The 10,720-nt window shown below is 37.4% G+C and overlaps 1 protein-coding gene across 1 annotated transcript in view; it reads right to left on the bottom strand.

Moving 5' to 3' along the window:
* The window catches only part of IQGAP2 (IQ motif containing GTPase activating protein 2), a 340,576-nt gene that overhangs the window by 19,736 nt on the left and 310,120 nt on the right, over positions 1 to 10,720 (bottom strand). The window lies entirely within an intron of this gene.

The raw sequence follows: 10,720 nt of genomic DNA, 5'->3' as shown, positions 1-10,720 counted from the left end.
GGGGGGGGGGGGAGAAAGAAAAGATGTTCAGCTTTAGCTAGTTAAGAGTCAGGAAACTCTCTCTGGCAGCCCTTCCTCCCAGGGTCCTATAAAATCATCTGGGGGGGTCATCGAGATATGTTCTGCACACTGTCAGTTGGTAATCCCTACTTAATCAGGGATTAAACACACTGGTCAAAGAAATGAAGAATTTTTAGCATAAAGGACAAACAAGTACTGATTGTCATCAGTATATTCTATGTACAGGGCTCACTTTAAGCCACAGGGGAACATTATTACTGGAAATGGATTCCCTCACTACTAAATAAGTTTCCTAAATAGAATTTCCTTTTGATTCCTTAAACTAAAAATGGATTTATTTTTATGACTATGCTTTCATAGTTTCTCCTTGCTGTTGCGTTAAGCTTTAATCCTTTCAAATGTGTCTACATAGACACACATGCAATTATATCACTATACGACTAATTCCTTTACAAATGACAGCAGAAGTGCCCAATCTGTATAAAAACAAATACAAAATCTGTTTAAAGTAGAATGTCCAAAAATTTTAAAAAAATAAAATGTCCATTTATCATAAAGGTTTATCATACTTAGAAGAACATAGACAATTACGATAGCAATAAGTTTACATCATAAGCTCAACATTTAAAGAAACTACTTTTATTTCTGAGAATTGTGAGAAATCATATATGAGATCAAATTTGATTTTTAAAATTTCAAGTTGTAAACCAAGTCTGAATACCAAGAAACATGAAAAATTTAGCGCTTTTTTTCCAGGAGAGAATGACTTCATCTGGTACCAACATCCTAAAATACAGGAGAGACTAGGAAAATGTCTGGGAATGTTTAGTACATAATCCACTAAGAGACAAATGTAGGCAAAGATCTAATCACAACCATGTGGAGACTGCATGGATTTCTGTGGAAGCTAATTTTTAGATATCCATTTAGGATGTTTCTTCCTTTTCCAGTTTACACCTTAAAGTTAAGAAATAGTTTCAGATTATGATTTTTCCAAGCTAAAAAAAAAAGGAAAAAAGAAAGGCAGCTCCAGTTTAATAAACATTTATTAGCAGCTCAGATTACTGTACTAGGCACAGAGGCATTGGAGAGAATACAAATGTGACACAGTCTCTATCATCAAGTCTTCTAGTAAAAGACACAGACTAATTAAGTATGTACTTCAAAGGATCCATGATGTCATTATTGTGGGTGATGGTATAAGGGATCGTGAGAATGGTGGTAGTCCCAGACAGGAAAAGGCCTGACATTAATAGTTTTTTAAGAGGTTAGATGATTTGAATTTAGGTCTTGGCTCCAAGTCTAGCAAACTATCCATTGCACCACTGCTTTTATAACCCATCCACATCTTTTCATCTTGTACCATTCTTGTCTATGTTTTTCCATAAACCCTTGATGGGGGCTCACTCAGCATGCCAGGGGCCTTTTTCCAGAGAGTTTGACATAGCTTTGGACATCAATGGAACATGTAGACTGTGTTTTGACTATTCCCTCATCCCCAGTCTTGCTGTAAGACTGATCCATTTCTTTTTTTTTTGTTATACACCATCCCAGTGACCTACTTTATACGACTTGTTCCATTCATATCATTTTCATTTCCAAATACATTTCTTCTTCTTTACCCAAAGAACTATCTCTCAAAACAAGGAATAAAAAGGGGGGCGGGGGAAGAGAAGCAATTCAACAAAATTAATCAACATTCTAACTGACTCTAATTATACGTGCAATGTTCCACACCCATTTTTTGTTTTTGTTGTTGTTGTTATTCAGTTATATCTGACTCTTTGTGATCCCATTTGGGGTTTTCTTGGCAAAGACACTGGAGTGGTTTGCCATTTCCTTCTCCAGCTCATTTTACAGATAAAGAAACTGAGGCAACCAGGGTTAAGTAACCTGCACAGTGTCACACAGCTAGCAGGTGTCTGAGGGTAGATCTGAATTCAGGTCTTCCTGACTCTAAGCCCAGCCCTCTACCTTCTGCACCAGCTAGTTGCCACACCCATGGCTTCTTTCATTGTGCAAAGAAAAGGAAGAAAGTACACTCTCTCCTTTTTACTTGTCCCATGAATTTCTTTACTGGCAACATTTTGCAGTCTAGTCATGATCACACATTGACCTTAGGGTGACCTGCAACTTAGACTCTTTGGAGTAATGGTTTTGGTTGTTCTTTGGTGATTGATTTGCATGGAGATAGTCGATTTAGAAATAATTTCCACATCAATAGCAAATAGTTTCCTGTACATTCAAATTTCATCAATTTCATTTTTAAAAAATGATATTGTATGACTGAAGCTGTATAGTATCACTGGCAGAATACTAGGGTTAAAGAGATGAATCTTTGGGGGGTCATTCAAAGCCCCATACAACTTCCTGTCTACCTTCTTCCTATTTATTTCTGTGTCTGGTTGTTTTTCAACATCAAACTACATATGATGATCTGGAAAATTGGCAATCTTTTTTGATTCATTTTCCAAGTGTGGATAATTAGGCCAAAGGGATTGTGGCTCTCATTCAGGAGTTTCTGCCCTATTCCATGATCTGATGCTACCAACGCAGTCTTATCAGCAAACAGAAACATCTGGGGGATGTCTCCATCAAGAAAGAATCAATCCCTCTTTCATTTAGATTCTGTGTGGGATATCTTCTAGGACCATTACAAACACCTTTGTCAAGCATATATTTTCCCTTGTTTCTGAATCATTTAATATTAATAATCAGAAGGTTAGAGCTTTCAAAGAATCTCATGATCTTAACATACAGCTAGGAGACACCTTGTTGAAGGAGAGCTTTTAAGGTTTTCTTTTGTTCTATTGAAACCAATGCTTTATTCTGCATCTTTCAGTCAACTGGATGACTATAAAGATGTAGTCTACGATCTTCTGTAGACTTGTGAAAGCCTGCCTGTTTTATTCTTGTAACTTCATCAAAGATGTCCTTGTTACATATGAAGAATATTCTCTTGAAGATAAAAGAAAGTTGGCATATGCATTGGCAGTTATTGATATTTTCTTGATCCATGATGTATTTTCCCCAAGCACTCCATACCCTTTTCTCTTTCAGATTGAAAGCTGATTCCTCAGTACACTCACAATCGCATCATTTTGAGCACATTAGAAGACTTCTGCATATATGTAGTCTAGTTTTTACAGTTGCCTTTCCCAACTATATTTTCAGTAGTATCATTTCTACTTCTTTATATATCACTGAGGGATTTGAAGGGATGTTAAGAGTCCAAGTAAAATGGCTCCACTGTCAATAATGGAGAAAGATATTTGTTACATAAATCTTTTACACATTACTCCCATTTTTTATTTGTTGATCATATCCTCCTCCTTATTTTTCCCCTAGATCACCTTTTGGATGAATTTGTTTAGTTGAGTTTTCTCACCAAGCTTTTTGCCAACTTATTTTTTTTTAACCTCTATTGATTTTAGAAGACAATGATGTTCCATAACCTTCCAATGTCTTCTTCTGTAAGATTTTACAAACAAGTCTATATTCTAAAAATGGTTTTGTTTGTACCAGCAATCCTTCTCCATTTAGCAGAGAAATCACATTTTTTGTTAGCTGAGATTGATTGGGCTTCATTGATTTCTACTCATTGCCAGTGTCTGTTCTCATATCCATTCCTGATGGTGGTAAAGGGGAGAATCACTTATTCATATAGTTCAGGTTAGATTTGCCTCAGTTGAACACTTTGTCTTTTCATTTTTGTTTTCTTCTAATTTGGTTACTCTTTGGTGGTTGGTTTGTATGGATGGAGTCGATTCAGAAATGATTCCTCATCGATAGCAAGTTGTTTCCTGTACATTCAAGTTTAATTAAAGCCTTTAGCCTTTTTTGGCTTCTTGATCTGGAGCTAAATTTTTCGACTTTTTTTTTTTTTTTGCTATCATTGCCTAAGCCTACTAGTGCACTGAAGTCATAAAGTAGATGCCTATTTAATTTGGAGGGTCTTATTGAGGGCTTTATAGAATTATTCTACCTCCTCAACTTCTGCAAGAAATGCTGGTATATAAGATACAATATTTTAATGGTCTTCTTTGGTTTAATATGAGCAATGTAATGAAAGATGGTCAAGGTCTCCCATGAAATTACATTTCTTGTTGCCTTTGGACACATGTTAGGACTAACTCTTGCCAACCTATTTAACACTCAAAGGAAAGCTTGTAAACCATCTCTTCACTTAGGTGCAATTTCTTCTGGTTTCATTTATAGTGAGTACAGCAAGATTTATACAATCATGTCCCTTCGGCAGTTTGGCCCTTCAATCGACAAGGATCTTAGATTTAGGGTACCAACAATCAGCTTAAGTGATTTCTTAGCACACTCTTCCACCATCACTGCAGGACTAGGAAGGGGATGCATAGAATTAAAGACCATGTTAGTATTTTTTGTTTCAGAGATTACAGTGTCTAAAGAATTCATTACCAGCTGGCCATCCAGCTGCCTTTCCTAGTTATGTTTTCAGTAGGGCCATTTCTACTTTATATATCACTGAGAAGTTGAGGGAACGTAAGAGTCTAAGTATGACGGCTCCACTGTCACTGAACAAATTGTGGCATATGAATGCAATGAAATACTATTTTTCTATAAGAAATGATGAGCAGATGGATTTCAGAAAAACCTGGAAAGATCTACATGAACTGATGCTAAGTGAAGTAAGCAGAACCAGAAGACCAGCAACTTGTACAATGATCAACTATGACAGATTTAGCTCTTCTCAGCAATACAATGATCCAAGACAATTCCAAAAGATTTATGATGGAAAACTATCCATATCCAGAGAAAGAACTATGGACTCTGAATGCAGATTGAAGCATGCCATTTTCTCTTTTTTTTGTTTTTTTCTTTTTCATGGTTTTCTCTTTTGTTTTGATTCTTCTTTTATGGCATGACTAATGTGGAAATATGTTTAACATGATTGTACATGCATAACCTATATCAGATTGCTTACTATCTTGTGGGGGGAGGAGGGAGAGAGAAAAATTTGGAATTCAAAATCTTATAAAAATGAATGTTGAACACTATCATTCCATGTAACTGGAAACAAGTAAAATATTATTAAGTGGGGGGGGAAAGACTGGAGGAAAGTATATTTTCTTACTTCTTCTTTGGGGCTGTGTTTGGCATGACATTTTATCAAATGATTTTTGAGTGATGACTTTGTGTAAGGCACTGTAGTGGGGACAAAGATAATGCCATTCTTGCCCTGATTGGAGTTTATAATATAGGTAGGGTGCTTGAGACATGTTCACAAATAAGAAGGGGACATATGGATTACATGATAATACAATTAAATGGATTCAGTACTGGATAAATTGCTTGAGTCAAAGAATAGTGACTAACAGCTTGATGTTAATTTGGCAAAAAGTCTCTGGCAGAATGCTCCAGGGATACATCCTTGGGCCTGAACTGCTTAACATTTTCACCAAAAACTTGAATAAAGGAATAGATGACATACTGGATGACAGAGTCGGGCTTCAAAAAAGATCTTGACTGAATGGACTGAATCTAGTAAGATGAAATTCATTATGGAAAAATGTAAAGTCTGATGGGTTAAAAAAAAACCTGATTTTATCACTCAACTGAAACTGCTCTCTAAAAAGTGACCAATGAGTTCTTAATTGATGAATCTGATGGTCATTTCTCAGTTCTCTTCCTTTTTGACCATTCTGTGACATGTGATGCTTTTGACTTCTCTCTCCTCCCTGGATACTCCTTCCTCTCTGTGTTTTTCTGACACTTCTCTCTGACTGTTCCTCAATCTCCTCTGATGATGGAAGAACAGCATTCTCATTATCATCACCCTTTCTTTCTTCCTTTCCTTTGGTCACCTAAGAGATATTCATATTCCTTCTTAAGGACAATTTCTACTTTAGCCTCTGATCCTTTCTTTCCTATCCATAGTCTCTAAGGGCCCTGGCTCCAGCAGTCAGACCCTTTCTTATACCTCTAATCTCTCTCTCTTTCCATGAAACTGTATTGGATGTCCCTAATTCTTAAAAAAAAAAAAAGGAAAAAAGAAAAAGAAAGCTTTCCTATGACTCCATTTCTCTCCTCCTCTTCACAGTTTAGCTTTGGGGAAAAGAGCACGATAACTTTACTCCTACTTCCCCACCACCAACTCTCTCTCAATCCCTTGTAATCCAGTTCCAATGTTTACCACTCTGCTGAAATTGCTCTCTGAAATGCCGCAAATGCTTTCTAATTTCCATGTATAATGTGTCTTTCCCCTGTCCTTATCCTCCTTAATTTCTCTGCCTCTTTTTACCTTGCTGGCCATATTCCTTTACGTGTTGTTCAAGGCCCTCTCCACAATGTAGTACCATCTGACCTGTTCGGGTTTTTTTTTTTTTTCCTATAATCCCATTGCACACACTCTAAATAGTCAGCCATATTAAGCTGGGTTTTCATGCTTCTGCATTTGATCAGATTGTCTTCCATGCCTGGAATGCTCCCCTACTCCCATCTTTGTCCATTAACCCCTACCTCCCATGTATTTTATGTCCTCCATGAAGCCTTCTTTAATGCTCTCAGTAAATTAATAACTTTCCCCTCCTCAGACCTCACACAGTATGGTTTATTTGAACCATCAGACATTTTTAGTGCTTTGCACACAGTAGGCACGTAATAAATGTCTACTATTTTTACTTATCTCCTCTACTGAACTCTGCATTCCAAGAAGGCAGAAAACAGCAGAGCCTTGGGCACAGGAAGTGCTCAATCAGCGCTTGTCAAATGAAGGCAACTATGGGAATGTTTTGACATAGTTTGAAGCTTATATGTCACAACCATGAAGATATGAACATGGGACCTCAGCCACTGCATGAATATACTCTGCCCAAGAAGACAAAAAAAAAATCATGGAACTATGTCAGTTGGGTATAAATCTGGACTGTGTGACAAGGGAAAAATGCTTAAGACATGATGACTTACTGGGAACATTCAGACAGCTAAGAATGACTCACAACCACAAACTCTTTCTGTTTTTTTCACTCAGATATGTGACAATTGTTCTCACAAGGCTTGGACCATCTGTTTGGGGCAGGGGCGGGGGCGGGGGCGGTGCGGTGCTAAGCTGCTCAAAACCCTGGATGTTGTATTGCTTGACAGTTTGGGAAGAAAGGAAGTGATTCTGAGATCAAGACAAGATGGTGGAATTTTCCACTAGATCAGAGAAGCATTTTTAAAGAAGATTTTGGGAGAGAACTCACTGAGAGGAGGGAACGAAGTAGCCTGTGAGAAGTAAAGACCATTAATAGAATATATTCTAAATAAACCTCATGTTATATAAATTTAGTATTCAGTGATTGTACTGGTCTAATAATGAAGTGGTGAATAATATAAAGATCATGCTCTGAAGAGACCCTGCTGCCTATCCCTCTGTATCTACAAACCACCAAGGCCCAATCTAGCACATTATCTAGACTTAGGAGCCAGTGCTGGCTTGGGACTCCAGTTAAAACGTGGTTATTTTTTCAGTCTTTTAAGGTTTTAGGATGATTCATTAGGATGATTCATTTAGAATGATTTGGATGATGTAGGATGTTACAGATTGGAAGCAATCCAAGATCACTGATCACATTTCTCTATTCATATTTAAAAACAAAACAAAATGGGAACCAGAGATGTCAAGTTCTTTCCCAAGGTCACACAGCTGATCAGGTAGAGCATTTCTGTATCTTAATTGGCCATCAAAGTAAGAAAGCTTGCTTTCTTTAGTGGTAGTAATATGAGATGAGAAAATGAAACCCAGAGAGGCAGAGTTTAAAGGACAGAGGGGATCAATGTTATGTTTCTGGGTACTAGCTGGAAAACAACCTCTTCTTTACTCAATGAGATTAGTTGGGCCCTTCTCCTGTGGAGATATCCTTGAGACACCAGATGTGAGTTGAGGATCTGGTCAGGGCATTAAAAGAAACATTTGATTGACCTATGGCCACTATCATTAACTTTGGTCACTAAATGTGACCTGGGACAAACATTTGTCCCCACTTTGCAGGGTCTGTTTCCTTATGTATAAAATGAGGAGGTTTAACTGATAACTTCTAATTCCTTTCCAGCTCTACAATTCTGTTGCTACTGAATCAATAAAAAAAAGTTAATGGCCCAAACTGAAATTCCCTATTCATTCAGTGAATACACAGAAAAGAAATGCAATCACAAGAGCCTAGAATTTTAGAGTTTAAAGTAAACTTAGAGATTGTCACATCCAATTCCCTCATTTTCTAGAACTGAATACAAGAAAAGCTGAGTCAGTGGCTGAAGGGGCTATTAGAAGGGTAAATTTCTTTTATATTTCAGTCGGTGGCCACCAAACCCTTTTGTTGACTAAATCTTCCTCTTGGCTGCTATGCATGTACTATTATCAGTTATGACATAATTAAGTGCTTTGTAATAATTTTCAAAGGACAACTAGGTGGCACAATGGAGAGCGTGCCAGGCCTGAAGTCAGGAAGACCCATCTTCCTGAGTTCAAATCTGGCCTCAGATACTTACTAGCTGTGTGATCCTGGGCAAGTCACTTAACCCTGTTTGCCTCAGTTTCCTCATCTGTAAAATGAGCTGGAGAAGGAAATGGCAAACTACTCCAATGTCTTGCCAAGAAAATTACAAATGAGGTCATGAAGAATTTGACATGACTGAACAATTCAAAAATAATTTTCATTTTTTGATTCAGGATTTTTAGTGACTGCTAAATTATGAAATACAGCAGGGTCTCTGAAGAATTAAAAATGAGCCTCATTACTTGGAGGTAAGATAAAGTGTGGTGTAGTGGATAGAAAGCCTGCCTTGGAGTTAGGGAGAACTGGACAGGAGTCTTGCCTCTTATATACATTGTTTATGTGACCCTGGGCAGGTTATTTAACCCTTTGGTACCCTAGGCAACTCTCTTTAGGATTGTAAATTACAGAGCAGGTGCTAGCCTATATCAGTAGAGGGGATTTTCCTGTGCTATTTTGTCACAGGTCAGGTGACCCCTGGAAAAAAAAATCACTCAGGGGACAATGAAGGAAAAAAGGATGTCATTAAAGAAACATATGATTGAAAAAGAAGATGGGCTGATCTTGTGGCAGGAGTGAGAGATAATAGTGGGTATCCTTGTGCTGTCAAGAGAAAGTGAGGAAGGTCACCACTGAGGGTGGACCCCTTTGAAAAACTTATGGGAAGAAAGGGACAAGAATCATACAAGCACAGCTGGCAAAGATGGCGGCAACATTCGCATTAGTAAGAATGACTGATCCATTAGCGTATTCTAGCAGCAATCAATCTTATCTGACAACTTAGCTGAATAGTCTCATAATTAGAAGCATAAAATCATTGTAGGCTTAACATTACAGTGTTAAAATGAATACATAAATCCTGCTCAAGCACAGCAGAGAAATCCACAAAAGGATCTACTAGGGAGGTGTTTGTTATTTCATTGATGTCTTTTAAAAAGTCATTTGCCGATATACATCCTCTCTCCACTGCACCCTCCCTTTTAACCATGGAAAACAGATAAGCAAAATTCAGCAACAAAGAGATCCCATGTGACTCCATGTATGTGTGTGTATGTGTGTGTGTGTGTGTGTGTGTGTGTGTGTGTATCAATACATGTATAGAAGCAATTCAGCTCCTGTAGTTTCCTTCCTGTCTACCAAGAGGAGGAAATTAAGTTTCACCATCTCTTCTCCACGACTACAACTGGTCATTACAATTAATGGCCTAGTTACCTAGGCAGTTAAGTGGCACTGTGGATAAAACTTTAGATATGGAGGCAGGAAGGCCCAGGTTTAAGTCTAGCCTCATACAATGATGACCTGAGAAACTTATTTAACCTCTCTTTACCTGAGTTTCCTTATCTGTAAAATAGGCATAATAATAGTAACTACTTCCTAGGGTTGTTGTGAGGGTAAAATGAGATAGCATTTATAAAATGTTTTGCAAACCTTAAAGTGTTATATGAATTCTAGACTTTTTTTATTGTTTTAGTATTGTTTTCATTCACATTATTGTGGCCATTGTGAATATTGTTCTCTTGAGATCATGCTTTCTTTGGAAAATAACTATAGCTTCCATTAAATGAGTTTAGGATCATAGGATTTAGTTTAAGGGGACCATAGGTCTCATCTACTCTAACCATCTAATTTTTATGGATGAGGAAATATGATGCCCTGAAAGATGGTTAAGTGAATAATCAAAATAGTTCCCTGTTGCATTCTGGGGAGAAAAGGAGGAATTCTTTGCCTTTAGGATGCACTTAAGCATACATACAGTGGGAGAATCTTATGTCCTACACTTACTTTGTTGAAAAGACAGGATTGCTACTTAGGACTGTTAACATTAGAAATGGGGGCTCATAAAGCAGGACCCTGAAATTATGAAATGCCAAATTAAAGTTAGGCCTAACTTCACCCCACAGAATACAAACACCTTGAGAGCAAGACATTTTTATTTTTGTTTTTTTTGTCATCCTAGCCTCAGGTCACTCAAGGACTACTGTAGAAAATGGATTTGAAAGAGGTTTTCTAGGCTCTTTGTGAAGTTTCAACCCATAATACAGTTCTATCCAGTAGGTCAAAATAGCTTTGTGAAAAGGAATGAAGGTTACCTATTCATATTAGACACAACAGTTAGAAAAAACCCAAATACCGTAATTTAAAAAATATGAATTAGTGAACTGACTAGAATGACTAATGTATGATGATAACGT

This window comes from Vombatus ursinus, unplaced genomic scaffold (genome assembly GCF_900497805.2).
Source record: "Vombatus ursinus unplaced genomic scaffold, bare-nosed wombat genome assembly UNPS02014772.1, whole genome shotgun sequence".
NCBI classification, from domain to species: domain Eukaryota; kingdom Metazoa; phylum Chordata; class Mammalia; order Diprotodontia; family Vombatidae; genus Vombatus; species Vombatus ursinus.
The sequence above is the reverse complement of the archived record's forward strand: the minus strand, read 5'-3'. Positions and strand labels throughout refer to the sequence as shown.